This window comes from Hypanus sabinus, chromosome 8, assembly GCF_030144855.1.
Source record: "Hypanus sabinus isolate sHypSab1 chromosome 8, sHypSab1.hap1, whole genome shotgun sequence".
In the NCBI taxonomy this organism is placed as follows: domain Eukaryota; kingdom Metazoa; phylum Chordata; class Chondrichthyes; order Myliobatiformes; family Dasyatidae; genus Hypanus; species Hypanus sabinus.
Genome location: NC_082713.1, coordinates 83,657,371 through 83,677,161, shown reverse-complemented (window position 1 = coordinate 83,677,161; position 19,791 = coordinate 83,657,371). Strand labels below are relative to the sequence as shown.

At 44.1% G+C, this 19,791-nt stretch overlaps 1 protein-coding gene across 2 annotated transcripts in view; it reads left to right on the top strand.

The window, feature by feature from the left end:
* The first annotated feature begins 1,928 nt into the window (after positions 1 to 1,928).
* Positions 1,929 to 19,791, top strand: part of LOC132398274 (plastin-3-like) — a 156,298-nt gene continuing 138,435 nt past the window's right edge. For both annotated transcript variants that reach the window (XM_059977446.1, XM_059977445.1), the window contains exon 1: positions 1,929 to 2,081. The gene's annotated coding sequence lies outside the window, so the exon portion shown is untranslated. The remainder of the gene's footprint in view (positions 2,082 to 19,791) is intronic.

The following is a 19,791-nucleotide window of genomic DNA, read 5'->3' as shown; positions in this document are numbered from 1 at the left end:
TTACAAATGCACTGACTCCTTGTTACCTTTACTACACCTCTTCTCACCCAGTCTCTTGCCTGAAACTTGTTCTTTCATCATAGTGAGAATTTTGCAGACTGGCAAAGTACACAGTGCAGGACTATGTGCTGGGAGATGCACTGAAGTTTGATGCAGTCAGTGCCAAGGCTCTGTGGGGCAGGACCACGGTCTTTGGTTCTTCTGCTACCACACATAGGATAGAGTTGGGTGCGGAAGCCTCTCGAACATCAAAGGGGTATCACCTCAGGAAGCCAGATGAGGGGTAATAGTGCTACATTTATTCATTTATTTTTCTTTTAAGTTTATAACTAATTAATGTACAACCACAAATGTAAAGGTTTTGTTTTGGCATTGTTTCTTCCTTTGTATATCTTATTTTTATCATGAGTAAAGTCTACTTTTGAAATAAAAAAAATAATAGCACAGTACATATCATTCCCACGTACATTGCCTCAGGACAGCTGCAGTGGGGAAGAGATGGATTTGCAAACTGTGGATTTGCAAAAGATTATGGAGACACCAAGCTACGTAACACAGGACTCTCAGTTCTGTGCGCTGTTTCCAGGGACACGCACTGAGACAGACATCAGATGCTGCTGGAAGGTCATCAATTCAGTGAAAGATACCTTTTGGTCTTTCAGCACAGCAAGATTCCAGGAATGAGAGGGTTACCGTATGAAGAACATCTGGCAGCTCTTGGGCTGTATTCCCTGGAATTCAGGAGAATGAGGGGGGGATCTCATAGAAATATTCCAAATGTTAAAAGGCCTGAACAGATTAGATATGGCAAAGTTATTTCCCATGGTAGGGGATACTAGAACAAGAGGGCACAACTTCAGGATTGAAGGACGTCCTTTTAGAACTGAGATGAGAAGAAATTACTTTAGTCAGAGGGTGGTATATCTGTGGAATTTGTTGCCACGAGTGGCTGTGGAGGCCAAGTCATTGGGTACATTTAAGGCAGAGATAGATAGGTTCTTGATTAGCCAGGGCATCAAAGGTTATGGGGAGAAGGCAGGGTAGTGGGGATGACTGGATGAAGTGGATCAGCCCATGATTGAATGGTAGAGCAGACTCAATGGGTCATATGGCCTACTTCTGCTCCTAAATCTTATGGTCTAAGATGTTTTAAGAGAACTCTGTTGGCACAGTTAAGAGGAGCAGGAGTACATGCTGAGGGACATGCTGAAACTTGGTGCAGCAAGTGCAAAGGCTCTGAGGAGAAGGGCCATAAACTACACCTACCCGCACAGGTCACTGAGGGTATGGGCCTGTTGGGGAAGACACTCAAACAATAGGAGAGTGTTTTGCCCAAGGAACATATGAGACGCATGTAGTACTACTACGTAAAAAACCCGATGTGCTAACACTACTGAAAGTATTGATCAAATGGCAGTAAGAATGTAATTTTAGTGTACTATTTTAAGAATAAAATTTAAAAACCGGTCACCATTTGTACCACTTCGCCTTTACTGGACATCCCTCATCGTGAGGAGAACGGTGCTACACTGTTTTTAAACACTCTTTCAGAAGCACGTGTTGCATGTATTTGATGCTCACGTCCCTCACACACCCCCAAAGGTACCACCTTTTCAAATCGCTGTTGTGTTTGAGGTGAAAGTTCTTCCATCAGGTAACGCAAGTAAAATACCGGTTAAGTTCAAATACCACCGTGGCAGCTGGGGAAATTAAATTCCGTTAACTAAGTACATCTGGATTATAATACTGGACTGTTGTAAAAACTCACCTGGCTCAGCAACAAGTTTTATTAAGTAAACAAATTTCAACCTCAGTTGGTCCAAATCATTCCACGCAGGTAACTGCACTGCGGGCGAGAGCGCCGCCTTCTGATGGACAGCCGGCCTGACCAGTCACTCAAGGACGCCTTGAGCATTCTGTAAACCAATTGGTGCAACGGGAGAGAGAGCGTCGAATGAGCATGGCCGGGAGGCGGGAGGCCGAGGCCGCGGGCAGGGCGTGCGGTTCTCGCCCTTCAGAGCGGCAGCGCGGAGCGGACTCGTGGGCGGCGGAGCAGCTGGGAGGAAAAGTTCTGTCAAGTTGTGAGTACCCGAGCTTCTGCTCCCGATCCCAATGGAAGGGTGCCAGACTGCAGAGGGTGGCTGTACTTGTGCCTGACCCAGGGCGAGGGATGGAGGGCGAGCGCGGCAAGCAGATAAGATCGGTTTGATGTACCGCTCGCTTTCTCTATTCCCCCTCGTCCTACTCATTGCCTCTGACTGGTGGGGAAAGGGCCAAATCCTCTTTGGAAGTGCGGTGGAGCTGCTCTGAGTTTGGTTACTCCCAAAAGTCAGGGCTTCTATCACTCCCAGACAGTTGAGGGCGAGTAAGAGCATGCACGACGCCTGTTAGTATTTTTTCTCGTCTCCGACTGGCCAATGTTTTTATTCAACAGAGGAACAGTTTCAACTTTTGTACACACTCAGTTCAAACAAAATGTTAGGCGTTCGGCAAGAACTAACTCACGAATCCTCGCTCAGTCTTGGATTTCGTTCCCTGAAATGAAGAAAGTTGCACATTTTAATTTTTTTATTTCAACGTTTCTTAATTTGAAGGCGGTGCCACCAGCACCTTGAATTAAGATTGATTTGTTTTCTTTCTGCAACCAATATAATCGTCGGGTATTTGAATATCCTGTGAGCTAAGCTCATAATTACAAGGGAAATGGTTGAGATTCCTTTGTAGCTCGTTCTGAACAACCAGTTCAAACCCATTAGTCACAGTTCAGGGTGAGCTGAGGGTTTATCCCATCATCGGTGAGCATTAACTGCTTCAGTGTCTTGTGTGGAATTTAAGCAGTCCTCGCTAGGGAAACAAATGTTAGGTACTTGATTTGGGAAAAAGATGAAAGCTGGTGATTTAAAAAGTTTTTGAATAGTATGGACTCCTATATAATTGACTTATTTTAATTCTCGGGAGGGTGAGTTAAAGGGCAGTAAGACCTTGCTGTCCCATGGCTTCCTTTGTTTTGCAAACTATTACTGTGTACATTGTCGTCAGATGCTTTGTAGCAGGATATCCATGCCAGTTGAGCTAAAACCCAGTGAATCGACGAGGAAAATGCAGATTACAGCTAGAAGCTAGTGTGTCTTCAGGAAGAATGCTTGTTGCAACAGGACCCAGTCTGCAAAGTGAAGCATGCTGTAACTGAATTCCATGTATCCGGAGGAAAATGTTGGTTGCCTTGCCCGGCGCACCCACAGAGAGGGCTTACTGTACAAACTGGCAGAGTTCTGTACCATTGATCCAGAGATAAAAGTTCAAATTTAATTTCAATGTGTTGGATTTATGGGGAACTTCCTTGGTTTACTAATACTTTTCATGAAACAAAGTCTGCCATCCTTGACTGGTGTTACCTTGTATGATTCCAGATCACCTATGTGGTTGACACTTAACTGCCTCCTCAGTTGAGGATGGGTGTTTCTAGTGATATCCTTAAGCAGATACACTCAATGTGTGTTAGCTTAAGCCAAGAGTTGGATCACCCACCGCAGCAGGTCAATCCCACTACTCAACCATCACCCAAAAATACCACGGTAGTGTTTCAATGCAGAGACACAGAGAAATATCTAGTGATATTCTTTCAAATAATAATTTTGAAAGAATATACATTGACATAGATCTTGATAAGCCATGGGGGATATGGAATTGCTTTGAAAGATAAAGGTTAGCTTTATCATGTGTACTTCAAAACATGGATTGTGTTGAAATGCATTGTTTGCATCAAATCAAATCAGTGTGGATTGTGCTGGTCTGCCTGCAATTGTCAGCACGTTTCCAGCACTAACATGGTGTATCCATAAGTCGCTAACCCTAACTGTACAGAATGTGAGAGGGACCTGAATCCGCAGAGGATTTACATGGTCAGAGGGAAAGCGTAAAAGCTCCTTGCAGACAGCAGCTGCCTTTCTATTGTGAAGTCATGACATTTAACAGAACACAGTATGAACTAAAATCAGATCATCCATAACATGTCCTATAGAAAATGTGCCCAGATCCATTTAATAAATCTGCTCTTCTGTCCACCACCCCAAAAATCCTTAAGTGAAATCAAATTGTTAGAAAAACCTGACAAATGAGGGAGCAGCTGTGGAGAGGGAGACAGTTAACATTTCAGGTCGATGACTGCAAGGTTAAATTCTCAATATGCTGCTTAATCTGCTGAGTAATATCACTATGTTCAGTTTTTCTTTTAGATTTCCAGCAACTCCTGTTCTTTGATTTAAAAAAAAATAAGCCCTTTAAAAGTGCTGATAGTAGTTTAATATTGACACAGTTTCCAGATGTTGAACTGGAGGAAATTGCAGCTCAATCAAGCCTTAGTATTGCACGGTCTTTCCAACCACACAAAGCTGGCCATGAAAGCTGTTAAGAATGCCAAGGCTGTGAAATGCTGGAGTGGATGTGAATCAACACTTGGGGGTTGGATAAAATTGGGAATTGCAATGCAAAACCTCTAACTACCATCGAGTTTGATGTGGGAGTATGTTGGTACTGTATGTATGGGCCCACCTCTTTTGTATTTGTATATTGCTAAGAGGTTGTCCAGATTGTGAGGAGGATCAGGATTGAATCTGTTGACTCAGTAATAATGAGGATGTGACAAGAGAATCCATTGTCATAGATATGATTAAGTCATTTTATGCCAGAATGACTCCTCCAGTGTGAGTCATTGAGACAGGTCTTAGAGGAAATCAACAGGCATGAATGGTGTGATCAATTATAGTACCAATCATACAGTACATTGTGAAAGTGTCTCTTCATAGAAACACTACCGTGGTATTTTTGGGTGATGGTTGAGTGGTGGGATTGACCTGCTGCGGTGGGTGATCCAACTCTTGACTTAAGCTAACACACATTGAGTGTACCTGTCAAGAATATGCCACTGGCAGATTACAACCTAGTTTTATTTTTTTCTTTGATATCAAAGGAAATCATTTAACTTGTTAGGTCTATGTCAGCCCACTGAGCTGTCCCAGCCAATGCTAGTTTTATTTAATCTGTTATTTATTTAATTGTCCCACAGTTCTACCACCCATCTATGTTGGGGACAATTACAGTAGCCAGTTTGCCTACCGACCTACACGTCTTTGGGTGTAGAAGGAAACTGGACTGTCAGGTGGGGGGGGGGGCATCTGTTGTGAAATTTGTTCTTTTGGTAATAGGCAATACTGATGATCAATTTTGAGTATAGTTCACTGAAATTATGAGACATCTGCTCTGCTTGATAGCAGTCCTATGTCAACATTGTAATGTTACACAAAAAAATGTGAAATTAAGGGAAATGAGAGGAAATTGGTCTTTAATATTACAATTTTTCTCAATCGTGGGTAGAAAAACAGATTTGAAAATAATTTGTATAAAGTACAATTCCATATGCACTATTACTACTTGAATGATTCGGTTTTATATTTGAAGTGCAGACACAGTTACAGTGTAGGAAATCAGTATATTGTAATACATATTAAATGTGAGTGATTGGTTATTCGTTGTATTCGATGATGACAGAGGACCTGTGCGGGAGAGTTTTTAAAGCGGAAAAGCCATTACACTGGGGTAGCTCCACTCTCTTGACCTCAGAAGTCCAGTTTGGAGGGTATGAGTAGTCGTTGCAACTGGGGTCTTCCCTGGTTGCAGTGGATGACCATGAGATTTTCTGTGCCTCGTTATGCCCTATGTTCTCTGCAAAGCATTGCAGAACTGCCTTCCTGGCCATTGGATCTCACTGTCGACTTCATCTGCTCAGTCCACCAGAGTTGCCTTCGCATGCTAGGACGGACACATCGCCAGGGTACGAGACCTGCCGACTACCCTCACCTGATTTACTCTGCTTGTCGAAGCAGTGTACCAGAATGTGGCTGCAATGGCATACAAACAGTTACCTGGAGCCTTATGCTTTATATTAAAAAATAAGTAATGCAAAAAAGGAAGCCATAAAAAGTATAGTGCGGTAGTGTACATGGGTTCATTGTCTATTCAGAAGTTTGATATCAGAGGGGAAAACCATCCTTAAATCACTGAGTATGTCTTCAAGCTCCTATACCACCTCCTTGATGGTAGCAATAGGAAAAGGGCTTTTCCTGGATGATGGGGGCCCTTTAAAAATAAAATTGATGTTACTTTTTTTTTGAAGTATCACTTTCTGAAGATATCCTCTGTGCTGGGGAGTCTAGTTTCCCACGATGGACCTGACTAGCACCTTTTTGCAGCTTTTTCAGATCCTGTTCTGCGGCCCCTTATACCAAAAGTTATGCAGCCAATTAGAATGTTCTCCACGGTGCATCTGTAGAAATTTACAAGCATCTTTGCTGACATACCAAATCTCCTCAAACTAATGAAATATAGCCGCTACTGTGCCTTCTTTGTAATTGCATCAATCAGCATCAGTGCAGATCAGAAATAACATCAATGCACAGTCACTGCAGATTGCTTATAACATCTCCTTGCTGACAATCAACACTGGCACAGCTCACTCTCATCATTGGGCCTTCAGACTCCATGTTTTTGGGTTTGGTCATTGTGCTTCAACAGCCAGAGTTTCAATTGACCTTTAAACTTTGGTAATGGTATAGGCGTCTGGGTTAGCAAATGATGGGATTCCAAACTCAAGGCCATGAACTCCAGGCTTGCTGACTTACCAGCCTTTGTGCCTCCTGTTCACACGGACATCCGATCTGAGGACCCACATTCATGGATGTCTGAGTAGAATATTAAGCAGAACTTCACTACTGTTTCTGGAAGTACTGTATGTCAGGATCCCATCACTTTTACTTGAGATGATGAGTGTGTCCCTGGATTAAAACTTAATCTAAAGGATTGATCTCTCTGGTAGCACATCCTCAGTACTGCTCTTGGGTATCATGCTGATTCTTTTCCCTCTGGATTAGACCAGCCCTTGGGATGCATGGTGACTTGCAACCACTCCATGGGTTCTGAACTGGCTAATGTGGCCAACGTGGGACTGGCAGACTCCATTCCATTGTGCAGAAGGTTCATAACAAGGAGCAGGTTTGGAGTTGTTGCACTCTACCATTTAGTGTTTCTGCATGTTCTCAGTATAGGGTTTTGAGGTTCTCATTGACATCTAAAGCTTCCATTTTGAGGCTGTGAACCAGGGATTCCTGGAAGTTGCTGGGGATTTTTTTTTAAAAGAGTCTCTGTATATAACCTTTTTTATGCCATGAATCACTACCATTAACTGAGGGGTCCATGGAGCTAGGTTGTGAGTTCCTGGTCTACGTGGTACTATGTTGCCATAATGCGTTTCTTGCTGGTTTCAGATTGGTGTCATGCCTGTATCAACACTGGCTGGATGTAATCAGGATGTTACTTAATGAGAGGTTGACCTGGTTGAGAGAGGCTGATATGATTCACCTGCATGCATTTGGAAGATGTTGTGGAGGCAGCATTGGTATTTAACTAGTCTTTTGAAGTGCTTGCTCCAGGTTGCCCATGTCACAGAAGTACATAGGAAAATCAGGATCATTGTTTGCTTGGTTTCCCATAAACTTTGTGCAGGTTTAAGGTCTTAGTGTTCAAGCACATTTTTCTGAGACACTCAAGGACATTGCTTGAGGACGGAAGGCGATGATGAAATTCACGATCAGCACCTGCTTTTATTGAGAAATGGGGAGCGAGCATATTTTTTTCAAGGTTTTGCCTTGGTCCTTTGTTCTTGGGAAATGTTCTGCAGCAGAAAGAAATTAATGGGGGATCTTTGGTTTAATATTCTTTTATATGCATCTCTTGTTACAGCTTAACGACTGGTTGACATGATCTTCGTCCTGTAGTGGAGGCAACACAAGCTGAATGGTTTCTTTTTAGCCTGTAGATTAAATCCAGTCTAGCAAAGAGATAGTTGGAAGTGAGGTGTGGTATTGTGGCAAGAAAAACAGAGTCTTCCCTTGCTTGATACTGATCTGAATGAAGATTGGGTGTCCTGTGGACCTTTTAACACAGGATGGTACAACACTGAACAGGCTATTTGGCCCACAGTATTATGCTGATCCATACTAAATAGTCTGCTCCTGTTCATCATTCATATCCTTCTATTCCCTTCGTGTTTATCTAAATAGATTCTTGATTAGTCAGGGTGTGAAGAGATGCAGAAGAAGGCAGGAAATTGAGGTTGAAAAGGGAAAATGAATCATCCATGATGAAATGGTGGAGCAGATTCAGTGAGCCAAATGACCTAATTCTGCACCCATATCAGTGTTTTAAAAGCCTCTTAAACTCTACCAAACTGCCTGATTCCACCACTACATCTGGTAACCCTCCCTAGGTACTTATCGCTGTGTTTTTAAAAAAAAGAAAATTGTCCCTCACGTCCCCACCTTTAACTTTAAGATACTGTCCTCTGGTGTTTGATATTTCTACCCTGTGCAACAGATTCTGACTGTCTACCTTATCTACACCCCTCATAATTTATAAAACCTCTATCAGGTCTACCCTTGGCCTCCGATTCTCTCTGGAGAACAATCCAAGTTTATCCCACTTGTCTGTAGCTCATGTCCCCAAACGAGTTAGCATCTTGATTATCTACTTCTGCATCTTTTCCACAATCTGCATATCATTCCTATAATAGGGCAACCAGATCTGCACATTATGCTTCAAGTTTTGTCTGACTAAAGTTTTATACAACTTCAGCATGCCTTCCTTACTCTTATACTCAATATCCCTACTGATGAAAACAAGCATTCTGTGCACCTTCTTTACCACCTTATCTGCTTGCATAGGCTTTCAGTGAATTAGGTACCTATGCCTCAATATCTTTAATCAACTAACTGTATAATCAAGTACCATTAACTGTACACCCGGACCTCAAGATTCCTCTGTCGTGCCTTTAATCAATCTACCATTAACTGTACTTTCTCCTTCTATTTAACCTCCCAAAGTGCAACACTTCACACTTACCTGGAGTAAACGCCATCTGCCACTTCTCTGCCCATAACTGTAATTGATCTACTGTATATCTCACCATATTCTTTGACAATCTGACACTGTCCACATCTCCATGAATTTTGATGTCACCTGCAAATTTGCTAATCCACTCATCTTCATTTTCACCATATCATTGATATATAGCTAAGCCATTTCTGAGTCCAAGCACCATATTAAATGCCTTACTAAAGTCCATGTAGATAACATCCACTGCCTTGCCCTCAGTGGTACCTCTGTCTACTCCACAAAAAAACTCCATCAAGTTTGTAAGGCATGACCTGTTCTGGCAGTAATACTGACTGACCCTAAGCAGGCTATGACTTTCTAAATGTGCATAAATCCTATTCCTCCATATTCTCTCCAGTAGCTTTCTCATCACTGACCTTTAATAACTTGAATTGTCCCCATTTTCCCTTCTTGAACAGGGGCACAACATTTGCTTCTCTCCAGTGTTCTGGAACCTCGCCTATTGCTAGTGAGAACATAGGGATCCTTGTTAAAGCCCCATTTAGACGGAGACGTAAAGAGTTTTACTCATGTATGTGAAGGATGTGAAAAAAATAAAGTCAATTTAATTAATTCAATCTCTTCATTTGGCTATTTCAATACTCTGGAATAAATGCTATCAGATCCTGGGAAGTTTTTTACCCTAATGATTTTTGGCAAGCCCAGTTTAAAATATCCCTGCATATTAGCATGTCTCATTCTGTTTCCACTGAGTTCTTCTTGGTAAATACCAACGTAAAGGCATAGGCATTAACATTAACTCCTTAGGTTTTATGTGGTCACCCAAGAGGTATAGCATTCCACCTGTAAAATGAAAATTTTCTAAATAAGTGCTCCGAGGTGCATTCCACCGAATTATCAACTTGTATGATTGTGCTCAAGACCCTGTGTATGGCCTGAATCCATAATTGTGTCTTGGTGTGTGAGTACATAAATCTTTTCAAAGGTAACATTGACTGGGTCTTGCAAAGCTAAGGTGATGCCCATCATTTGCTGAAGCTGTGTCTGTGATAGTGTTAATTGTGCATGGGTTGTTTTTGACGGAGAATGTGAGCAAGCTGAATTTTATGAGGGCTGCACAGTCAAATAAAAAATTTTTGTGCCAAAACATTTACAATCTAGTGTTTTGGAAGATTGCTTGCTGTTGGAATATTAGAAACTTAGAAAACCTACAGCATAGTACAGGCACTTCAGCCCACAAAGCTGTGTCGAACATGTCCCCACCTTAGAACTACCTAGGCTTTACCCATAGCCCTCTATTTTTCTAAGCTCCATGTAGCCATCCAGGAGTCTCTTAAAAGACCCTACAGTTTCCACCGCCACCGGCAGCCCATTACACACACTCACCACTCTCTGTGTTTATAAAACACACACAGACACACACACACACACACACACACACACACACACACACACACACACACACACACACACAGACACACACACACACACACACACACACACACACACACACACACACACAGACACACACACACACACACACACAGACACACACACACACACACACAGACACAGACACACAGACACACAGACACACACACACAGACACACACACACACACACACAGACACACAGACACACACACACACACACACACAGACACACACACACACACTCACACACACAGACACACACATACACACACACACAGACACACACACACACACACAAACAAACACACCCCTTATCTCTGTATCTACTTCCAAGCACCTTAAAACTATGCCCTCTCGTGTTAGCCATTTCAACCCTGGGGAAAAGCCTCTGACTATCCACACGATCAATGCCTCTCATTATCTTGTACGCCTATCAGTTCACCTCTCATCCTCTGTCGCTTCAAGGAGAAAAGACCAATTTCATTCAACTTATTCTCATAAGGTATGCTCCCCAATCCAGGCAACATCCTTGTAAATTTCCTCTGCACCCTTTCTATGGTTTCCACATCCTTCCTGTGGTGAGGTGACCAGAATTGATCACAGTACTCCGAGTGGGGTCTGACCAGGGTCCTATATAGCTGCAACATTACCTCTTGGCTCTTAAACTCAATCCCACGATTGATGAAGGCCAATGCACCGTATGCCTTCTTGACCACAGAGTCAATCTGCGTAACAGCTTTGAGCATCCTGTGGACTCGGACCCCAAGATCCCGCTGATCCTCCACAGTGCCAAGTGTCTTACCATTAATGTTATATTCTGCCATCATATTTGACCTACCAAAATGAACCACCTCAGACTTATTTGGGTTGGGTTGAACTCCATCTGCCACTTCTCAGCCCAGATTTGCATCTTATCAATGTCCCATTGTAACCTCTGACAGCCTTCCATGCTATCCACAACACCCCCTACCTTTCTGTCATCAGCAAATTTACTATCCCATCCCTCCACTTCATTTTCCAGGTCATTTATAAAAATCACAATGAGTGGGAGTCCCAGAACAGATCTGAGGCACACCACTGGTCAACGGCCTCCATGCAGAATATGACCCATCTACAACCACTCTTTGCCTTCTGTGGGCAAGCTAGTTCTGGATCCACAAAGCAATGTCCCCTTAGATCCCATGTCTCCTTACTTTCTCAATAAGCCTTGCATGGGGTACCTTATCAAATGCCTTGCTAAAATCCATATACACTACGTCTATGACTCTTATCAATGTATTTAGTCACACCCTCCAAAAATTCAATCAGATTTGTAAGGGATGACCTGCCTTTAACAAAACCATGCTGACTATTCCTAATCATATTATGCTTCTCCAAATGTTCATAAATCCTGCCTCTCAGGATCTTCTCCATCAACTTAAACAAACACTGAAATAAGACTCACTGGTCTATAATTCCCTGGGCTATCCCTACTCCGTTTCTTGAATAAAGGAACAACATCTGCAACCCTCCAGTCCTCCAGAACCTCTCCCATCCTTGATGATGCAAAGGTCATTGCCAGAGGCTCAGGAATCTCCTCTCTCACTTCCCACAGTAGCCTGGGGTACATCCCATCCAGTCCTGGTGACTGATCCAACTTGTTGCTGTCCAAAAGCTCCAGCACATCCTCTTCTTTAATATCTACACGTTCAAGCTTTTCAGTCCACTGCAAGTCATCCCTACAATCGCCAAGGTCCTTTCCCTTCTAAATACTGAAGCAACGTACTCATTAAGTACCACTGCTATCTCCTCCAGTTGCATACACACTTTTCCACTCTCACTCTTGATTGGTCCTATTCTCTCATGTCTTATCCTCTTGCTCTTCACACGCTTGTACAATGCCTTGGTGTTTTCCTTCATCCTGTCCGCCAAGACCTTCTCATGGCCCCTTCTGGCTTAACACAGGACAGTGCACCACCGAACAGGCTATTTGGCCCACTATATTGTGCTGATCCATACTAAATGGTCTGCTCCTGTTCATCATCCATATCCTTCTCTTCCCTTCGTGCTTATCTAAATAGATTCTTGAGTAGTCAGGGTGTGTAGGAGAAGGCAGGAAATTGAGGTTGAAAGAATTTCATTCTTAAGCTCCTTCCTGCTAGCATAATCTTCTAGGTCTCTAACATTACCTAGCTCTCTGAAACTTTTGTAAGCTTTTCTTCTTGACTCGATATACAACAGCTTTTGTACACCATGGATCTTGTACCCTACCATCCTTTCCATGTCTCATTGGAATGTACCTACTCAGAACCCCACGCAAATATCCCCTGAACATTTGCCACATTTCTTCGGTATGTTTCCCTGAGAATATCTGTTTCCAATTTATGCTTCCAATTTCCTGCCTGATAGCCTCATATTTCCCCTTACTCTAATTGAACGTTTCCCTAACTTGTCTGTTCCTATCCCTCTCCAGTGCTCTGGTAAATGAGAAAGAATTGTGATCACTTTCTCCAAAATGCTCTCCCACTGAGAGACCTGACACCTGACCAGGTTCATTTTCCAATACCAGATCAAGTACAGCCTTTCCTCTTGTCGGCTTATCTACATATTATGTCAAGAAACCTTCCTGAACACATCTAACAATCTCTACCCCATTTGAACCCCTCACTCTAGGGAGATGCCAATCAATATTTGGGAAATTAAAATCTCCCACCACAACAACCCTGTTATTATTACTCCTTTCCAGAATCTCTCTCCCTATCTGCTCCTTGATGTCCCTATTACTATTGGATGGTCTATAAAAAAAAAACACCCAGAAGAGTTACTGACCCTTTTCTATTCCTAACTTCCACCCACAGCCACTTCATAGTCAAGCCCTCCATGACTTCTTCCTTTTCTGCAGACGTGACACTATCTTTGATCAACAGTGCCATGCCCCCACCGCTTTTGCCAACCTCCCTATCCTTTCTAAAACATCTAAAGCCTGGCACTTGAAGTAGCCATTCCTACCCCTGCACCATCCAAGTTTCTGTAATAGCCACAACATCATAGCTCTAAGTTCATCTGCTTTATTCATAATACTCCTCGCATTAAAGTTGGCACATCTCAAATCATCAGTCTGAGTCTGTCCCTTTATTACCTGCCTATCCTCCCTTTCACACTGTCTCCAATCTTTCTCTATTTGTGAACTAACCTCCCTTTCCTCCATCACCAGTTTGGTTCCCACCCCTAAGCAATTCTACTTTAAACTCTCCTCAGTAGCCTTAGCAAACATTCCCGGCAGGATATTGCTCCCCCTGGGATTCAAGTGTACCTTTCCTTTTGTACAGGTCACACCTGCCCCAAAAGAGTTCCCAATGATCCAGAGATCTGAATCCCTGCCCCCTGCTCCAAACCCTCAGCCACGCATTTATCCTCCACCTCATTCTATTCCTATACTCACCGTCACGTGGCACAGGCAGTAATCCCGAGATTACTGCCTTTGAAGTCCTGCTTCTCAACTTCCTTCCTAACTCTCTGTAGTCTGTTTTCAGGAACTCTTTCCTTTTCCTACCTATGTTTTTGGTACCAATATGTACCACGACCTCTGGCTGTTCTCCTTTCCACTTCAAAATATCATGGATGTGATCAGAAACAACCTGGACCCTGGCACCTGGGAGGCAAGCTATCATCCGCATTTCTTTCCTGTGTCTACAGAATCGCCTATCTGACCCCTGAACTATAGAGTCCCCTATCATTGCTGCCATCCTCTTCTTGCCCTACCCTCCTGAGCCACAGGGCCAGACTCTGCGCCAGAGGCGCGACCGCTGTTGCTTCCCCCAGGTAGGCCGTTCTCCTCCTCCCCCCCCCCCCCCCCAAACAGTACTCAAGCAGGAATACTTATTGTTAAGGGGAACAGCCACTGGGGTACCCTCTAGCACCTGCTTCTTGCCCTTCCCTCTCCTGACTGTTACCCTCTAGCACCTGCTTCTTGCCCTTCCCTCTCCTGACTGTTACCTACTTCTCTGTCTCCTGTGGTTCCGGGGTGACTACCTGCCTGTAGCTCCTCTCTATCACCACCTCACTCTCCCTGACCAGATGAAGGTCATCGAGCTGCATCTCCAGTTCCCTAACGTGGTCTCTAAGGAGCTGATGCTCGACGCACCTGGTGCAGATATAGTCGTCCAGGAGGCTGGGAGTCTCTAGGACTTCCCATATTTGACACCGAGCACAGAAAACCGGCCTCGCACACATACTTTCTGTCTTTATTTTAAACAGATAACCTACCTGGCCTCGACCCCTTATCGCCTAAGCCCCTTTGAGTTAAAGCCTTCCTACTCTGTTGCCCGCTCAGTACATCTGTCTTCTTTTTAAACTTTTCTTGCTGTTCTCACTGGCAGACCTCCACGCGCTTACACCAGTCATGCCCCGTTCAAACCGTCACCTTTTAAACTCTGCACTGTCTGAAACTCTTCCCGCTGTTCTCACTGGCCGACCTCCACTCGCTTGCACATTCGTGCCCCGTTCAAACCGCTGAAGGATAACCTGTATTGAGACGCACATAATCCAATAATATGTTTCAGTGATGTTGTTTTGGGGAACTATTCAACTGTGGTGCGTTGTTAAAATTTTAATATTCATTTGAAAGGCCTTCACTGGAAAGTCTGATCCAAATCATGGCACTTTGGGCAGTAAAATGCTTCCCAAATCTTGCATTGGCCTAGATTCTGTGCAAAAATCTTTTGAAATGAGAATTGAATTCACAGTCTACCAACTCGAGATGAGTTGTTGTTTAACACTGTGCAATACAGCGGTTTCTGGTTATTTGAGCCGTTGGTTAATTCGGACAGCTACTTATTTGGGTAATAATTTAAAGAACAAAAGCTAATCGAGAAAATAGCAAGGGTTCACTGCATTTATTTGGGACAGGATATTGTTGCTGAACAGTTTCTTACCAGCGTCAGTCAGATCAATTGTGTGGCCATTAGAATTACACTCTGTTTAGAGCAAATAGTTTTTAAATAGCATCAGTTGAATATGTTTCTGTTCAAGAAGTAGTGATTTGTGTCACTAATAGTTGGCAAGAAATAAGTAGCAAGACAGTTCAGAACTGTTTTGCTCACTGCGATTTCAAGCATTCAGAATTGAAAATGACAGAAATGGCCAGGAGTGTAAATGAAGAGATTTCATGACTTCATGATAGGAACTACAAAGAATTTGTAGGTATCAGCAATAATCATTGAACGTTACAATGAAAATGAAGACTTGGAGGATACAATCATTGAAGGCACAGTCAAGTCGTCACTTTTTATTGTCATTTCGACAATAACTGCTGGTACAATACACAGTAAAAATGAGACAACATTTTTCAGGACCATGGTGCTACTTGAAACAGTAGAAAAACTAAACTGAACTACGTAAAAACAACACAGAAAAAACTACACTAGATTACAGACCTACCCAGGATTGCATAAAGTGCACAAAATAGTGCAGGCATTACAATAAATAATAAACAAGACAATAGGCACAGTAGAGGGCAGTAAGTTGGTGTCAGTCCAGACTCTGGGTATTGAGAAGTCTGATGGCTTCAGGGAAGAAACTGTTACATAGTCTGGTTGTGAGAGCCCGAATGCTTAATACTTAATACTTTATTGTCACCAAACAATTGATACTAGAGCGAACAATCATCACAGTGATATTTGTTTCTGCGTTCACGCTTCCTGAAGTACAAATTGAAGTAAATATAATAAAAATTTAAATTATAAATCATAATTAGAAAATAGAAAAGGGAAAGTAAGGTAGTGCAAGTCAGGTCCAGATATTTGGAAGGTACGGCCCAGATCCGGGTCAGGATCTGTTCAGCAGTCTTATCACAGTTGGAAAGAAGGTATTCCCAAATCTGGCCGTACGAGTCTTCGTGCTCCTGAACCTTCTCCCGGAGGGAAGCGGGACAAAATGTGTGTTGGCTGGGTGGGTCGTGTCCTTGATTATCCTGGCAGCACTGCTCTGACAGCGTGCGGTGTAAAGTCAGTCCAAGGATGGAAGATTGGTTTGTGTGATGTGCTGGGCTAGGTTCACGATCTTCTGCAGCTTCTTCCGGTCTTGGACAGGACAACTTCCATACCAGGTTGTGATGCACCCAAGAAGAATGCTTTCTGTGGTGCACCTATAAAAATTAGTGAGGGTTTTAGGGGACAGGCCAGATTTGTTCAGCTTTCTCAGGAAGTATTGGTGCTGGTGAGCCTTCATGGCAATGGACTCTGCTTGGTTAGACCAAGTCAGGTCATTTGTGATATTCATTCTGAGGAACTTAAAGTTTTTGACCTGTTACACCTGCGCACCACCGATGTAGATGGGGTTGTGCGGTCTGTTACTCCTTCTGAAGTCAACAACCAATTCCTTCGTCTTGCTGACGTTGAGGGATAGGTTATTGTCTTCGCACCATGCCACCAGGTTCTTAATTTCCTCTCTGTACTCACTCATCATTATCCAAGATACGACCTACAATTATGGTGTCATCAGCAAACCTATATATTGAGTTTGATAGAAACTTGGCTACACAATCATGGGTGTACAGTGAGTACAGCAGGGGGCTGAGTACACAGCCTTGTGGGGCACTGGTGCTCAGAGTGATTGTAGAGGAGAGCTTGTCCCCGATCTTTACAGCCTGGGTCCTGTCTGTGAGGAAGTTGAAGATCCAGCTGCAGATCTGAGTGCTAAGACCCATGTTCCAGAGCTTAGGAATCAGTTTATTTGGAATGATGGTATTAAAGGCAGAACTGTAGTCGATGAAAAGGAGCCTTACATACGTGTCTTTATTCACCAGGTGTTCTAAGGAGGAATGTAGTGCCAGAGAGATGGCATCTGCCACTGACCTGTTGCTCCAGTAGGTGAATTGCAAGTGTCGAGGTTGACCGGTAGGTTATGGTTGATGTGTGCCATAACCAATTGCTCAAAGCACTTCATAGCAATTGATGTTAGAGCCACAGGTTGGTAGTCATTCAGGCATGCCACCTTGCTTTTCTTCGGCACCGAGATTATCGTTGCCTTCTTAAAATACGAGGGGATTTTAGACTGAAGCAGGGAGCAGCTGAAGATGTCAGCAAACACTCCAGCTAGCTCGCTTGCACAGGCCTGGAGAACCCGTTCCGGGATGCCATCTGGGCCCATCACCTTCCTTGGATTTATCTTCAGGAAGGCTCTTTTAACGTCTTCCTCAGTGATGATGATGCCAGCAGGTCTGGTTCATTCAGAGGGGCTGGATGCTCCTCTTCTGTTTGAATCTTCCATAGAATACATTAAGTTCGTCAGGAAGAGAAGCGCTACAGTTATTGATATTCCCAGCCTTTTCTTTGCGCCCAGTGATCTCATTTTGACTCTGCCATAGTCTACTGGCATCCCTCTGGTTAGCCTGAGCTTCCAACTTGGCTTGATATTGCCTCTTGGCGCCCTTAATGGCTTTCCGGAGTTCATGCCTGGATTCCGTGTAGCAACTGGTATCCCCGGACCTAAAAGCCGCAGCTCTAGCCTTCAGAAGGGACAGGACCTCATAATTCATCCAAGGTTTCCAGTTAAGGAATACCCAGATCGTCTTGTGAGACGCACAGTCCTCTGTGCATTTCCAGATAAAGTTCGTGACAACTGAGGCATACTCATCGAGGTTAGCTGCCGAGTCCTTGAATACTAACCAGTCCACCGATTCAAAGCAGTCACGTGGGACCTCATCCATTTCCTCTGTCCAACGCAACACCACTTTTGACACCGTGACCTCCCGCTTCAGTTTCTGTTTGTAAGTCAGGAGGAGTACGGCCTGATGGTCCGATTTTCCAAAGTGAGGTCGTTGGACGGAACGGTAGGCATCCTGGACTGCTGTGTAGCAGTGATCGAGTATATTCGGGCCTCTGGTGGAGCAGGAGACATGTTGGTATAACTTTGGCAGTGCTTTTCTGAGGTTGGCCTGATTAAAGTCCCCGGCTGTAATGAGCAAAGCCTCCGAATACCTGGTCTCAAGTTCGCTGATGTTGGCAGACAGTGTATTCACAGCACACTCCACGTCTGCCTGGGGGGGAATGTAGACCACTGTCAGTATGACTGAGGTGAATTCCTGTGGCAGATAATAGGGACGACACTTCACTGACAGATGTTCCAGGTCCGGACTGCGGGAGCTTGTCAGTGCCTCTGTGTCCGAGCACCATGCAGTGTTGATCAGTAGGCAGACTCCACCTCCCTTCGTCTTGCCGGAAGACGCCATGCGGTCCATCCGATGGATCAAAGATCCCTCTGGTCCGATGGCACAGTTGGGGGTGGCAAGGGAGAGCCAGGTCTCTGTGAAACAGAATACATAGCAGTTCTGCATCTCCCTGTAGTAGGTGAGTCTCCCTTTAAGATCATCTACCTTGTTCTCTATGGCTTGCACATTAGTCATTAGGATGGTGGGCAGAGGGACCCTAAAGCCCCTCCACTTCTTCTGACCAGCAGCCCAGCTCTTTCCCCACGCTTCCTCGGAAAATAGTGCATCTTTCCAGGCTTCGGTGCCTTTTCCCAGATGGCAAGTGGGAGAAGAGTTTGTATGAGGGGTGCATGGGGTCCTTCATAATGCTGTTTGCTTTGCAGATGCAGCGTGTAGTGTAAACGTCCATAATGGCGGGAAGAGAGACCCTGATGATCTTCTTAACTTACCTCACTATCCGCTGCAGGGTCTTGTGATCCAAGATGGTGCAATTTCCAAACTAGGTAGTGATGCAGCTGCTCAAGATGCTCTGAATACAACCTCTGTAGAATGTGATGGGGGGGTGGGAGATAGACTGTTCTCAGCCTTCGCAGGTAAAGTAGAGATGCTGCTGGGCTTTCTTTGCTATGGAGCTGGTGTTGAGGGACCAGGTGAGATTCTCCACCAGGTGAACACCAAGAAATTTGGTGCTCTTAACGATCTCTACCGAGGAGCCAATGATGTTCAGCGGGGAGTGGTCACTCCGTGCCCTCCTGAAATCTACAACCATCACTTTTGTTCACATTCAGAGACAGGTTGTTGGCTCTATATCAGTCCGTTTGCCACTGCAACTTCTTTTTGTAAGCTGACTCGTCGATCTTGCTGATGAGACCCACCACAGTCGTATCATCGGTAAACTTGATGATATGGTTCAAGCTGTGTGTTGCAGCACAGTCGTGGGTCAGCAGAGTGAACAGCAGTGGACTGAGCACACAGCCCTGGGGGCCCCCAGTGCTCAGTGTGATGGTGTTGGAGGTGCTGGTTCAGGAAGTTTACTATCCAGTTGCAGAGGGAGGTGTTCAGGCCCAGTAGGCTCAGCTTTCCAGTCAGTTTCTGAGCATTGGTTTTGTTGAATGCTGAACTGAAATCTATGAACAGCATTCGAACGTACGTGTCTTTTTTGTCCAGGTGGAGGTTGATGGGAATGGTGTCATCTGTTGAGCGGTTGGGACGGTATGCGAACTG